Below are 14,325 nucleotides of genomic sequence, written 5' to 3'. Positions count from 1 at the left end.
GAGCCTGTGCTCCGCAACGGGAAAGGCCACAACAGTGAGGGGCCCGCGTACCACAAAGAAAAAAACCAAAAACAAACAACAACAAAAAAAGATGCTTTATGTGCTCCCAGAATTAACTGACTTCTCGCATATCTCTAACTACTGGGGATCCCAAAGGACCAAACTGGATGAGGTGTGTTAGGGGGAAAAAACCCTATATAGAGCTGTTATGGGCTGACTTGTGTTCCCCCAAAATTCATATGCTGATGTCCTAATGCCCAGGACTTCAAAACATAACCTTATTTGGAAAAAGGGTCATTGCAGATGTAATTGAAGACAAGATCGTCCTGGAATAGAGTGAACCCCTAATGCAATATGACAAGTGTCCTCATAAAACGGGGAGGTTTGGACACAGACACACATGAGAGAACATCACGTGAAGATACTGTAGATTGGAGTTACGCTGCCACAGGCTGAGGAACTACCAGAAGTGAAGAGAGAGGCCTGGAGGAGTCTTTCCCTGGTGTGTTCAGAGGGAGCCTGGCCCTGCTGACACCTGGACCTCAGACACTGGCCACCAGAACTGTGAGAAAATAAATCCCTGTTGCTTGAGCCACTCAGTTGGTAGTGCTGTGTTACAGTAGCCCTGGCACACTAATACAAACTCCCGAAGGAAAGAAAAAAGAAAAGGAAGGAGAGCTCCCTGATTTAACAGACAGCGCTGGCCTCATGCAGGGTAAAGAAAGAACAGGACAGAGCTGGTTAAACTGTTAAAGTTCAGCTGGGCCTGTTTCCAAGGGAGGCGAGGAGAGGGGACATGGCAGGAGGAAAATGTACCTTTCCTGCTGCCTGAGGGGGCCAGGCCCCAAGGCTGAAAAGAATCAGAAGCTAAGAAAAGGGAAGTTCGGGGGTCAGTGGCGTGTTCACAAGCCTCTAGGGTGCAAGTTTCAGAAGTCCTAACCTCTGCTTCTGTTCAGGAATATGAGGGTGATTCTCTAGCTCAAGCAACTGTGGGCACCAAGCAGTTCCTGTGTCCAGGGAGTTACGGAGCGGCAGCCAGAGCCCTGGTGGTGTGTGCAGCTCTCCTTCCTTCTCTCTGGGCACCGGGGCCACAACTAAGAAGGCCTCGGAATCTCTCAAAGGTGAAGACGTTCAGAAAAGCTGGGATGGTGGCGACTGCAGGGAATCATTCATGTCTGACTTTATTGAGAAATTCCTTGCAAAACACCTCACTTCTGGTCACAGCACATCCACGTAAGAAACACCAGCTCCCCTGAGAAAGTGATCTTACAAATTGCAGGGAACCTGCTTCTGCAAGTTAATCACAGGTTTACAACCGTAGCTCTCAGAGGTGGAAAAGAGCAGTTTATGTTGAGAATTAGAAGAGAATTTTATCTGAGTGAAGGAAATCTGACTTTGCAACCAGATTAGAGGCTCGTTGAAGGAGGGCTAGACCTTGATCCAGTGGAACCTCCACTGTGACACTGGGTTTTCTCCCGGGTTCCTTCAACGGTTGTGGGTGGAAGCCTGGTGGGTTGTTGAGTGGATACCAGCCCCTGGCCACCAGTTATAGCCATGCCCTTCCTCAGCTTGCAAGCTCTCGGGGCAGGAGGTATCTTCTTTTGCGCCTAGAACAGTCCTCACATGTTTCATGGTACTAACTGAAAGAGAAGCACGGAGCCACAGCAGATTGTAATCATTAGCCCAGAGGACCATCCTTTAGAGCATCAAATACAAGGAACAACCCTTGATTACAGTCCACTCAGGTCAGGGCTGAGGCTTCTTAACCAAAGCTTCTTTAACCCAATCCTTTATGGGCTGCAGGTGAGGGAAATCAGGGACATAGGAGTTTGGTCCAGAGGATATTTTAATATTCTGCCTTTGTTTTATGCACAGTATAATTCTCATGCCAGAGATCTCATCCTGTCCTTTGGTATTTAAAACACATTAATTCACGTCCCCTCTTCCACACACCGCACCCTCCAGGAGCTGCATTCCCAAGGTCACCACCAGCCCTCAAGTTCTGTTCCCTAGACACTCACCACCTCTTATGGAGCTCCCTCTCATGGCTGTTTTCTTGGAAATTAATCATTTTCTCTTGAATCCCCCAGTGACTTTGACACTGCCACCACCATACCAAAATAAAACCAAACGCCACTCACCCATCTTTAGCACATGCACACTAAGGTTGCAGGAGTTCAGAAGAGTTTGCAATGTGGCAAAGCAAACACATAATTTTAAAGTGAATAGTAAAGGGGCAGGACAGGAATAAAGACTCAGAAGTAGAGAATGGACTGGAGGACACGGGGAGGGGGAAGGGTAAGCTGGGACCAAGTGAGAGACTGGCATGGACATACAAACACTACCAAATGTAAAATAGATAGCTAGTGGGAAGCAGCCGCATAGCACAGGGAGATCAGCTCGGTGCTTTGTGACCACCTAGAGGGGTGGGATAGGGAGGGTGGGAGGGACACACAAGAGGGAGGAGATATGGGGATATATGTTTATGTATAGCTGATTCACTTTGTTATAAAGCAGAAACTAACACACCATTGTAAAGCAATTATACTCCAACAAAGATGTTAAAAAAATTAAATGAAGTGAATACTAAAAATCCCTGTTCTTAAAAAGACTTGCCCACTCCTCCACTGGGAAGATCTCTTGGTCCACCTCTTCCACAGGCTCCAAGTCCTGTGAAGATCCTACTTCTTCCAGTCCATACCTCCAGGCATACCTTCCTTCCTTAAGTGGCTTACAAAGGTTTTCCTAAATTAAGACAATACCCTCCCTAAGATATTTTCAGATGCCAATTACTAATGACAAGTTTTGTACCCCAATACTATTCAAATCTGGCTTAAACTGGCTTGTTAGTTTTTTTTAACAAAAAAACTATTTTTCCCTATTTTTAAAAACCGATTAATGTAATTTGTTCTATTTTTTAGTTTACTGCTGCATTTGGCTCAAGTTTCTGTTTATAAATAATCCTACTCTGGTTCACCTACACCATGCATTTCTGCCTTACATCATGTTTTGACAAATTCTGACAAAGTTAAAAGGGAATAAGAAGCAACCAGCTGCCTCCATTTCAAACTTATCTCATGGAGTTACATTTTATTCTTGCTAATAACAACCCACGAAAGGGGTACTTATGAAAATTAGAAAATCTTTCATTTCTACATAAAATAAAAAATTGTCACTCCCATTCGAAAGTAATTGTATTAACAGAGTGTAAGAAGAATTTATATTGAGTTATTAAATTAGTAACAAATTTATTTACTTCCAATCCGGAGTAACATCAGAGCCTATAAATGATTTTGCACATACCTGGACCCACACAGTGACCTTAAATGTATTTCATCTCGTGGTAAATTTTAAAAAGCAGAGGAGAAAAGAGGAAGTATATTTTTTATATTTTTGCTAGTGGTGGACAGATTGGCAACGCCGTGTGTCCTGGGAATTCTGAAGTTTTGTTCCTTTTTTAACTCTTCCCTGCTCCCTCCTACCTCACAGGAGACCAGGAATTCCTTGGATAGAGCACTCTAGCCATCTCCTTCAAGAATGAATTGTAACTGAGTGGAGGTTAACAGGTTTAGTGAACAGAACATGGACTACGTATATTTGAATTCTTGCTCTGCCATTTCTAGCTGTATAACTTTGCATAAGTTATTTAGCCTCTTTGAGACACGATTTCCCTATTCATAGCTTGGAGTTATCAGAAAATTTATCCAAAATTTCAAAACAGGCAAAAGGGATTAACGGGTATACTTTCAGTGCAGTTTTGTATTGGCCTTTCCATTGTCTAGGGTATTTTTCTGCTCTGTAGGAGCAGAGTTTAACTGGCAAGTTTTTGTCCAGTAGGAACTGATGGGGTTCAGGACACACTACCCCAAAATATGGCACCTTACCGTATCGAGTATCTCAAGCTGAATGAGTTTGAGAAAACAGCAGAAGCAGGAAGTTCACTCTGACCTTTCCCTTCCTGCCTTAAACAGGTCATAAAACTCTCATGTTGAAGGTACCTCCCTGAACCAAGAGGAAGGAAGACATTCTTATCACCAGAGACAGAGAGTTAGGGGCCGAGAAATCTGTACAAACAAACCTTGTTAAACTCACTCTTACCTTCCTTGTTACTTCTTCACCATTTACTACCTCTTGCCCAAACCCGACTGTCTTGCCATTCTTCACAAATTTATTGTTTCTTTCTCTAAAAGGTATAAAAACTGCCTGGTCACTTCTTTGGGTCTTCATTCTCTTGTGAAGGATCCCATGTACACATAAAAATTAAAGTTGTATGCTTTTCTCCTGTTACTGTCTTTGTCAGTTTAATTTTCAGACCCAGCCAGGGACTAGAGTCTCTTAAAAGAGGGTCAAGGAAAACTTTTCCCTACCCTACAGGACGCAGATAATTTCTATCCAGTGTAAGGTGTAACCACAAAGATTATGGGTTTTGGCCCTGGTGGACAGTACTCAATTTTGTATCTTATCTAGCAATCTTATCCTAACATTGCCTACAGAATACCTAGCTTCTCAAATGCCCTCTGAACTAGTTTTAACATCTTAATGATTCTTCCATTAATTAATGAGATAAATGAAATCTTTGATATATGTTCATTTCATATTTGCACAAGACTCATGGTTTTATCTTTGTGAAATTATGCCTTAAAAGAGGTAATCACTTCCATCTCTTTGTGTTATGAGAGGATTCAATGAAGTGAAATTAACAATAATAATAATAGGTTTATATTTTATTGATTGCTTTCTCTGTGCTAAACAGGTACTTCCATGTGCTCACCTATTTAATCCTCACCACCCTGGCAAGTCAGCATAATCCCCATTTTATAGACAAAACTGTGGCATAAAATGGTTAAGAAAGGTACCCAGGTCACAGAGCTAGTAAGTGTCAGAGCTGGTGTAGAAACCTTTGAAGGAAGTTATGGGACCAACGTGCCTAGTACTTGGTAGAACCCATTCTCTTCCTTTTCTATAACCTCAGCAGCACCAGGACCCAGCTGTCCTAAACACCAGGGCTGTGAAAAGAATGTGGTAGTTACCAATTCCTTGCCAGCCGCACGCTTGCTAAAGAGTCGGTAGATATCTGAGTAGGGCCACCTCCCCTCCAGCCTCTCACATCCAGACTATCCCCTCCATGGTCAGCACTGGGTCACCGCCTCCAAGGTATTACCCCATTCTCCAGAGATGCTCCTTCCTCTGAACTCTGACACTAGTCTCTAAGAAGTTGAATAGATTGACGCACACTGCTAATTATTTTAGCCAGTGTCAGGATCCCCCCTGAAATAGCCTGGTCCTTTGGGGACTGCAGGCAACTTAAAAGAAGACAAGGAGAAGTTTGGAGATTTTCTTGATGTCATGGTTCTCAGATAAGAAGTCTCACTCACAGCTCAAAAACAGGTTATTCTGAACCAAGCTCATATGAAGGAAAGGAAGACAGAAAGAAAAGGCAAAAACCCCTTTTCCCACACACAGAACATCATCTTAACCATCCATACCATAGGGAAGAAGAAACAGAAACTTACCCAAAGAGAGAGAGAAATTGATTGGCCCTAATAACCTTCACTTTTATCTGAGACATAGGTTCTGGGAGATCTTTCCTATCATCTCTTTGGGACCACTTGGCATCTTGAGGCCTGTTGTCCTTAAGCACTGAAGGATCCTGACTTCTCTAGATGTTTTGATAACTGGGTCCTTCCCTTTTGTTTGTCATTAAGAGGCCCAAGCAAGAACCATGATTACCCATCATCGGATGAATGGATAAAGAAGATGTGGCACATATATACAATGGAATATTACTCAGCCATAAAAAGAAACGAAATTGAGCTATTTGTAATGAGGTGGATAGACCTAGAGTCTGTCATACAGAGTGAAGTAAGTCAGAAAGAAAAAGACAAATACCGTATGCTAACACATATATATGGAATTTAAGAAAAAAAAAAATGTCATGAAGAACCTAGGGGTAAGGCAGGAATAAAGACGCAGACCTCCTAGAGAATGGACTTGAGGTTATGGGGAGGGGGAAGGGTGAGCTGTGACAGGGCGAGAGAGAGTCATGGACATATACACACTAACAAACGTAGTAAGGTAGATAGCTAGTTGGAAGCAGCCGCATGGCACAGGGATATTGGCTTGGTGCTTTGTGACAGCCTGGAGGGGTGGGATAGGGAGGGTGGGAGGGAGAGAGACGCAAGAGGGAAGAGATATGGGAACATATGTATATGTATAACTGATTCACTTTGTTATAAAGCAGAAACTAACACACCATTGTAAAGCAATTATACCCCAATAAAGATGTTAAAAAAAAAAAAAAGACTTCTGCATACCACCTGAGGGAGGGCAAACACTCTAAACTGGGAGAAAATAAATCCCTGTTGTTTGAGCCACTCAGTTTGTAGTGCTGTGTTACAGCAGCCCTGGCACACTAATACAAACTCCCGAAGGAAAGAAAAAAGAAAAGGAAGGAGAGCTCCCTGATTTAACAGACAGCGCTGGCCTGATGCAGGGTCAAGAAAGAACAGGACAGAGCTGGTTAAACTGTTAAAGTTCAGCTGGGCCTGTTTCCAAGGGAGGCGAGGAGAGGGGACATGGCAGGAGGAAAATGTACCTTTCCTACTGCAGAAGGACAGGCTGAAGGGGGTGTTCCTGCTGCCTGAGAGGGCTAGGCTCTGGAAGCTGGGTCTGGGTCCCTGAGAACCTGTCAGATGGTCCATGAGCCTGAAACTGTTTTCATAATAATACTAAGACATCATTTGCCTTCTTCACTGTTTTTGACGTTTGCAAAAGCAATGGTGGGGGTAAAACTGCTGGCATTTTAACACAAACCAAGGAAGGGGCACGAAACTGTACCAGTGGTCATATTATTCTTCACCAGCATGCACTCACAGTTTTTTTAAAATGTCAGTTCCACTTAAAAATCTCCTTGATGAATCAGTTAAAAATAGCAATTTTATTAACTCCCAACCCTGAGTACACCTTTTTAATAAGCTTTGTGTCAAAATAAGAAGTGCATATAAAGCACTTCTGCTATCATGAGGTTGTTTCAAGGAAAAGTACTTGTGTGATTGAGTTTCAAGCTGAACTAGCTTCTTTCTTCATGGAACACCATCTTTACTTTAAAGAATGACAAAGAAACTGGTTGGTGGACATTTCTCAACAACAAATCAAGTGAGCCTGTCACTTCAAGGAAAATTGACAGTATTTGTTATTAACAATAAAAATTTGAGCTCTCAAGCAAAAATTGGAATTTTGGAAAATTTGTACCCCCCAGTATGACCCTGACAAATTTCAGATATATAAAGCCTTTTCTGAGGAGATGGGTAGTAATCACAATAAATAATTGTAATTTTTGTAAATATTGTGTAACAAAATGTGTCAACATTTGGAAGAGCTGCATTATTTAGTGACCTAATGTTTTCCAAATGATCAATGCATAATGCTACAAAATCCTATATGGATAAAAGAGCCATTCAAAGTGCAAGATGGACCAATGGATTTTAAGTTACAGAGGACAAAAATTCATTGACATGTTCTCATATTCTACACTGCAAGTGACCTTTAAGAAACTGTCTTGTTGACTATACTCTGAAAACTGTAAGACACTGATGAAAGAAACTGAAGACAACACAAACAGATGTTTGTACCATGTTTTGGATTGGAAGAATCAATGTTGTTAAAATTAATATACTGCCCAAGGCAATCTACTGATACAATGCAATCCCCATCAAAATACCAATGGCATTTTTCACAGAACTAGGACAAATAATTTAAAAAATTGTACGGAAACACAAAGACCCTGAATAGTCAAAACAATCTTGAGAAAGAAGAACATAGCTGGAGGAATCAGGCTCCATGACTTCAGACTATACTACAAAGCTACAGTCATCAAAACAGTATGGTACTGGCACAAAAACAGACACATAGATCAATGGAACAGGATAGAAAACCCAGAGATAAACCCATGCACTTATGGTCAAAAAAATACAATGGAGAAAAGACAGTCTCTTCAAGAAGTGGTGCTGGAAAAACTGGACAGATACATGTAAAAGAATGAAATTAGAACATTCTCTAACAACATATACAAAAATAAACTCAAAATGGATTAAAGACCTAAATGTAAGACTGGATAGTATAAAACTCCTGGAGGAAAACATAGGCAGAACACTCTTTTACATAAGTCATAGCAATATTTTTTTGGATCTGTCTCCTAAGGTAAAGGAACCACAAGCAAAAATAAACAAATGGGACCTAATTAAACTTAAAAGCTTTTGCACAGCAAAGGAAACCATCAACAAAATGAAAAGACAACCTACTGAATAGGAGAAAATATTTTGCAAATGATATGACTGATAAGGGATTAATAGTCAACATATATAAATAGCCCATACAACTCAATGTCAAAAAAACAAGCAACCTGATTTAAAAATGGGCAGAAGAATTGAATAGACATTTTTCCAAAGAGGAAATGCAGACGGCCAACAGGCACATGAAAAGATACTCAACGTTGCTAATCATCAGGGAAATGCAAATCAAACCCACAATGAGCTGTCACCTCACAACGGTCAGAATGACTATCAACAAAAAGAACACAAATAACAAATGTCGGCAAGGATGTGGAGAAAAGGGAACTCTCATATACTGTTGGTGGGAATGTAAATTGGTGCAGCCACTGTGGAAAACAGTATGGAGGTTTCTCAATATACTAAAATAGAACTACCATATGACCCAGCAATTCCACTCCTGGGTATACATCAAAAAAAATCAAAAACACTAATTCAAAAAGATACATGGAAATGGGGATATATGTATATGTATAGCTGATTCACCTTGTTATACGGCAGAAACTAACACACCATTGTGAAGAATTATACTCCAATAAAGATGTTAAAGAAAAGATACATGCCCCCTAATGTTCATAGCAGCATTATTTACAATTGCCAAGATATGGAAACAACCTAAGTGTCCATCCACAGATGAATGAATAAAGAAGATGTGATATATACACTGGAATACTACTCAGCCATAAAAAAGAATGAAATTTTGCCATTTGCAGCAACATGGATGGATTTGAAGGGCATTATGTTAAGTGAAATAGGCAGACAGAGAAAGACAAAAACTGTATGATATCACTTATATGTGGAACATAAAAAATACAACAAACTAGTGAATATAACAAAAAAGAAGCAGACTCATAGATATAGACAACAAGCTAGTAGTTACCAGTGAGGGCAGGGGCAATATAGCAGTGGGAGTGGGAGGTACAGACTATTGGGTGTAAGATAGACTCAAGGATGTATTGTACAACACAAGGAATATAGCCAATATTTTGTAATAACTGTAAATGGAAAGTAACCTTTAAATATAGTTTAAAAATTTTTTTAAATTTTTAAGTCAACTTGCAATGCTTTGCTTCATAAAATAGCAAAAGTGTGCTAAAATAACAGATAAATAAAAGGTCAGTATATTCATGTCTGCATCTGTATCTGACAGGTGAAGTAAAACACTTCATGAAGTAAAAATTTTCTGAATTTTATAAAAAAGAAATTACCTCTTGTTGAATTGTGGTTTAGTATCAAAGAAGAATATTCACAATTATCTGAAAAGACTAATGAAATATTTGTCCCTTTTCCAACTAAATATCTAGTTGAGTTCATATTTTCTTCACACTCTTTGACCAACACAACAGATTACAACAGACTGAATGCAGAAGCAAACATGAAAATCCAGCTGTCCTCTTTTAAGCCAGACACTAGAGAGAGTTGTAAAAATGCAAAACAATGCCACGCTTCTCACTAAATTTTTTGGTTTGGATAATGTAGTTATTTTTCATGAAAACATCTGTTATTTATGTTACTATGTATTGGGTTTATCATTGTTATTCTTAGGCAAAGAAATAAATATTTTATTTATTTATTTATTTATTTTTTACAGTCCAGGTCTTTTATTTTCTTTACACCCATCATGCCATGAATTCATAGGGAATGGGCTCCAACAGTTCAGGCTCCTTTCCATTCGTTCTCATGAAGTGTGCTTCTCTGGGTGGAGCAGGCTGGCGCTCCAATTGAACCCAAGTACCTTTCTCTTTGGCTTCCTTCTTTTTCTGATCATTTTCCTTCACCTGTTTCAGGAAGCTATCTCGGCTCTTAGAGTGCTTAATATGCTCGATATGCACATTAATTCTCTTCGCAAGAATCTTGCCCTTGGGGGATTCCCTGGTGGCGCAGTGGTTGGGGGTCCGCCTGCCGATGCGGGGGATGCGGGTTCGTGCCCCGGTCCGGGAAGATCCCACATGCCGCGGAGCGGCTGGGCCCGTGAGCCATGGCCGCTGAGCCTGCGCGTCCGGAGCCTGTGCTCCGCAACAGAAGAGGCCACAGCAGTGAGAGGCCCGCGTACCGCAAAAAAGAAAAAAGAATCTTGCCCTTAACTTGTTTGTTTACAATGATGCCAACAGCATGCTGCGTAACATTGTAGACTCTCCAAGTTTTGCCATGGTAACATTTGTGGGGCATTCCTTTTTGAACAGTGCCCATTCCCTTGATATCTACAATATCACCTTTCTTGTAGATTCGCATGTATGTGGCCAAAGGAACAACTCCATGTTTTCTAAAAGGCCTAGAGAACATGTAGCGGGTGCCCCTCCTCTTTCCTTTTGTGTTGGTCATTTTGGCGAATTACTGGAAGATGGCGGTTCCGGCCCAGAAATAAATATTTTAAATGTCTGTTTGACTTTCTAATATGGTGAAGATTGGTAGATAAAATAAAAGCTCAATAATATTTCATAGTGTATATGGGACTGAGACCAAAAAGTATGAAAACTGCTGCCTAAGGTTACCAGCAGATGGCTCTCTTTAGTATGTAAAGAAGGACCTATACAGATGAGAAGACTAACACTGGCATATCCTGGAGCCTGCCTATGTGCCGGCCCTAGTCCTTAACTAAGGAGTAGGAATATGCCCCATATCAGCAGCCACCCTAACACAGTGTCTTTATATATCTATACTATATCCTTCTCTACAGCGAAGTGTGAGCATCTTTTTGAATAAGAATCCTAACTTCTACTCGTTCATGTCCAGTAAGTACCTTACCAACAGTAAATATATTATAGACTGATTTTTACCAAGAAAACCTATCTCGCAAGGGGTTTGTTCTCCTGAAGATGGACTCAATCAATTTGTTGTTGTACTGGCATTTACATAGCCTGGGATGGGGGAGGGGATGGATAAATCAGGAATTTGGGATTAACACACACACACACTACTATATATAAGACAGATAACCAACAAGGACCTACTGCATAGCACAGGGAACTCTACTCAATATTCTGTGATAACCTGTATGAGAAAAGAATCTGCTAAAGAATGAATGTATGTATATGTATAACTGAATCACTTTGCCGTACACCTGAAACTAACACAACATTGTAAATCAACTATACTCCAATACAGCTTTTTTTTAATAAAAAAATTAATTAAAAATAAAAATACATAGCCTGGGAGGAAGTGCTCTGCCTCTTTCTGGAAGGCTCATTCTCTTCAACAAAAGGGGCCGTGAGGAAAAGGACAGGACTCCTGTCTAGTTATCCAGACCAAACCAACACAATTTGACTTTCTCAATGTAGTGTTGCAACCAGACCTCCCACATCCTGCGGTCGATATTTGTGAGTCATAACACTCTGAAACAAATTAACTAATGCATAGCAAATAGGGAGGAGGCAGTTGAGTTTAACAACCTGAGGTTTGTAGAGGACTTCAACCTTTTCAAACCACCTACAGCTCTCACTGACTTCTTACAACACTATGAGGTAGGGTGACCACTGTTACTATATTAACCAAAGAGCAAACAAGCAAGGAGAGATGGAATCACCCACCCACACCCACACAACAGCTTGGATGGGGCACATCAGTGCTGGACCTGGGGCTCCCAACCCCCAGCAGGTGCTATTTCCAGCCCCCTGAGGGAGCTCTGATTCTCACTGCCCTTTTGGTTTTGAAAGCGGCAAGGAGAAGGCCAGCGGCCATCTTTGCTCTCACATTCTTGTTTCTTGTGTGCTCTGCTCTAATTCTTTTTTTTTTTTTTTTTTTTTTTTTGCGGTACGCGGGCCTCTCACGGCGTGGCCTCTCCCGTTGCGGAGCACAGGCTCCAGACGCGCAGGCTCCGCGGCATGTGGGATCTTCTCGGACCGGGGCACGAACCCGTGTCCCCTACATCGGCAGGCGGACTCTCAATGACTGCGCCACCAGGGAAGCCCTCTGCTCTAATACTTTGATTCGGAAGCAAAAGTACTTCTTTTTTTAAGTAAATTTCATCTCTCCCTGGCATATTTTCATCTTTAAAAATGTCTCATATGTCACTGAGATTCCTTATTGACACCCCAATAAATCACAACTCAAAACCAGCTGGTCGGAAAAAAGCCAACCTGGCTCTGTGGTGTAGTGATGTAACTACCAGCCCTCTCTCTTATGTCTTGCCTAGTAATACACATCAAAGTGCTGAAGTTGTAACATATAGACACATATATATTCTGGCAGTACCTGTTCCCATATTTTCCAGATGATTACATACAGATCAAGTATCAAGAGCACTTTCCAAAAATAATTTGCCATTAGAAAAGATATAGGAGCTAAAGACCAAAACACCCCAGAACTTCAGGGTTTCCTGCTTCATCTCACTCATTGTTTCAGGTGTCTGGAATAATAATTTGGGTCTAGAACACTAGAAGTTCAGAACACACGTGGAAAGCCATGTGAGGTTCTATGGAATAAGACAGGCGTATTTATATGCAGGCTCACATGTTTTTGCTTCCAGGCTATAACTACACGGGGTATCTTCTTAGGAGCCACAGACAGTCTGGTTGCACATTTTCAAAGACATCATGGATCCCAAGCAGTGTCAGTTTTGTACTCAGATCTGACAGGCCACTCTCGTGTAATCAAGTTATGACTATTTTCCTAGTGATCTTCTCACCTCCACCCACTTCCAAGCCATGGACACCAAAGCATTCAGAGTGCACTCACCTGAGACCAGCTCCCATTCCAGAACTCAGGCCTTCCAAAGACTCACATCTACTGAGGTCCTCCGAGAGTTGTGGCGCTTTCATTTCATGAATATTAGTAAAAAACAAGGAATGCTAGACTTGAGGCAGGGCTGTTTCTTTAAATCCCAAGGTGATCAAAGTTTGTAGTGATCAACGGAGAGGTCCCTTCTACTCTTCACCCCTTATTTCTGTCCCCTGCTCTTAGTTTTCTCTTCTCACAATGCCTCAGGTTCATCAGACAAGGGCCTTCATCGAAGCCAAGGCACATGCAGCCCCTGAGCTTGCTTTCCTGTTACTGACTCCCAATTCTGGGATGATGGGATGGGCCTGGGAGGGCCACACCCTAATTACAAGCTGATTATAACACTTTCCAGCTGCTGATACAGAGGCCTGCTTGTCAACTCTTCTTAAAGTTTTCCCAGAGGCTTTCAGATGTTTGTGATGCTGAACTTTGCCAAAATATGATTCCTGTTCCGAGACGGAGGCTTTTCAAGTCAGACAGACCTAGGTTCAAATCCCAACTTTCCTATATCTGTATCTAGCCCTTGAGCAAGGTACTTAACTCCTCTGAACCTCAGCTTTCTCATCTGTAAATGGGAGACAAAAATAGCCGTTTGTGAAAATTAAAGGAGGTAATTTCCCAGAACAAGGTTTAGCAGATAAACGTGGTTCTTTTGCCTTCTATACTCTTACAAAATGTAAGGAGAGAAAATCAAGTGAGTTAATACAGAAGAGCAATAGCTCTTTCTAATCCTGTCTCTAATCCTTCTGCTGTGAACTATCCACTTTATATTCACAGATCCAGCAGAAGCTATTACACATGGGCTTACAGCCTCAAGACTTATAGCCCCAGCTACACCCCCTTTCTTGGTAAGGGGAGGATGTTGACAAAAGTCTAGAAAGATCAGCTCTCCCAACCACAGGTTAAACCACTGGCTGGTAAACTGCCTACAGATTGGAATCAGCTGGAAAGCTATGGAAAAACAGCAAAATGTTTCCCACCCTCAGAGATTCTGATTGAATTGGCCTAGGGTGAGGCCTGGGTCTCTGTATTTTTAAAGGCTCTACACATGATTCAAGTATTCAAAGAACTGACAGCCACTGGGTTCTGATTGAAAAGCATAAGGATTATCCCAGAGGGAACTTTGACTTGATTCATGACATTAAGATGTTTGTTTCCCTGGAGCCGGCAATAACCCCAGCCAGCAATTATTCCAGGGAACCTTGCTCCAGTCACTTGTTCACATTTAGAATTTTAAATTCAGCCCCCAAGCCTCAACTACCTCTGATCTTGTGTCAAGCAA

General features: G+C 41.4%; 1 long non-coding RNA gene across 2 annotated transcripts in view; it reads right to left on the bottom strand.

Annotated features, from left to right (window-relative positions):
- The window catches only part of LOC141278188 (uncharacterized), a 498,343-nt gene extending 485,036 nt beyond the window's left edge, over window positions 1-13,307 (bottom strand). For both annotated transcript variants that reach the window (XR_012330532.1, XR_012330533.1), the window contains exon 1: window positions 13,002-13,307. This is a non-coding gene — a long non-coding RNA (uncharacterized lncRNA). The remainder of the gene's footprint in view (window positions 1-13,001) is intronic.
- Between the last annotated feature and the right edge of the window lie 1,018 nt (window positions 13,308-14,325).

The sequence above is a fragment of the Tursiops truncatus genome, chromosome 3 (assembly GCF_011762595.2).
Source record: "Tursiops truncatus isolate mTurTru1 chromosome 3, mTurTru1.mat.Y, whole genome shotgun sequence".
NCBI lineage: Eukaryota > Metazoa > Chordata > Mammalia > Artiodactyla > Delphinidae > Tursiops > Tursiops truncatus.
This window is presented reverse-complemented; position numbering and strand designations above follow the sequence as displayed.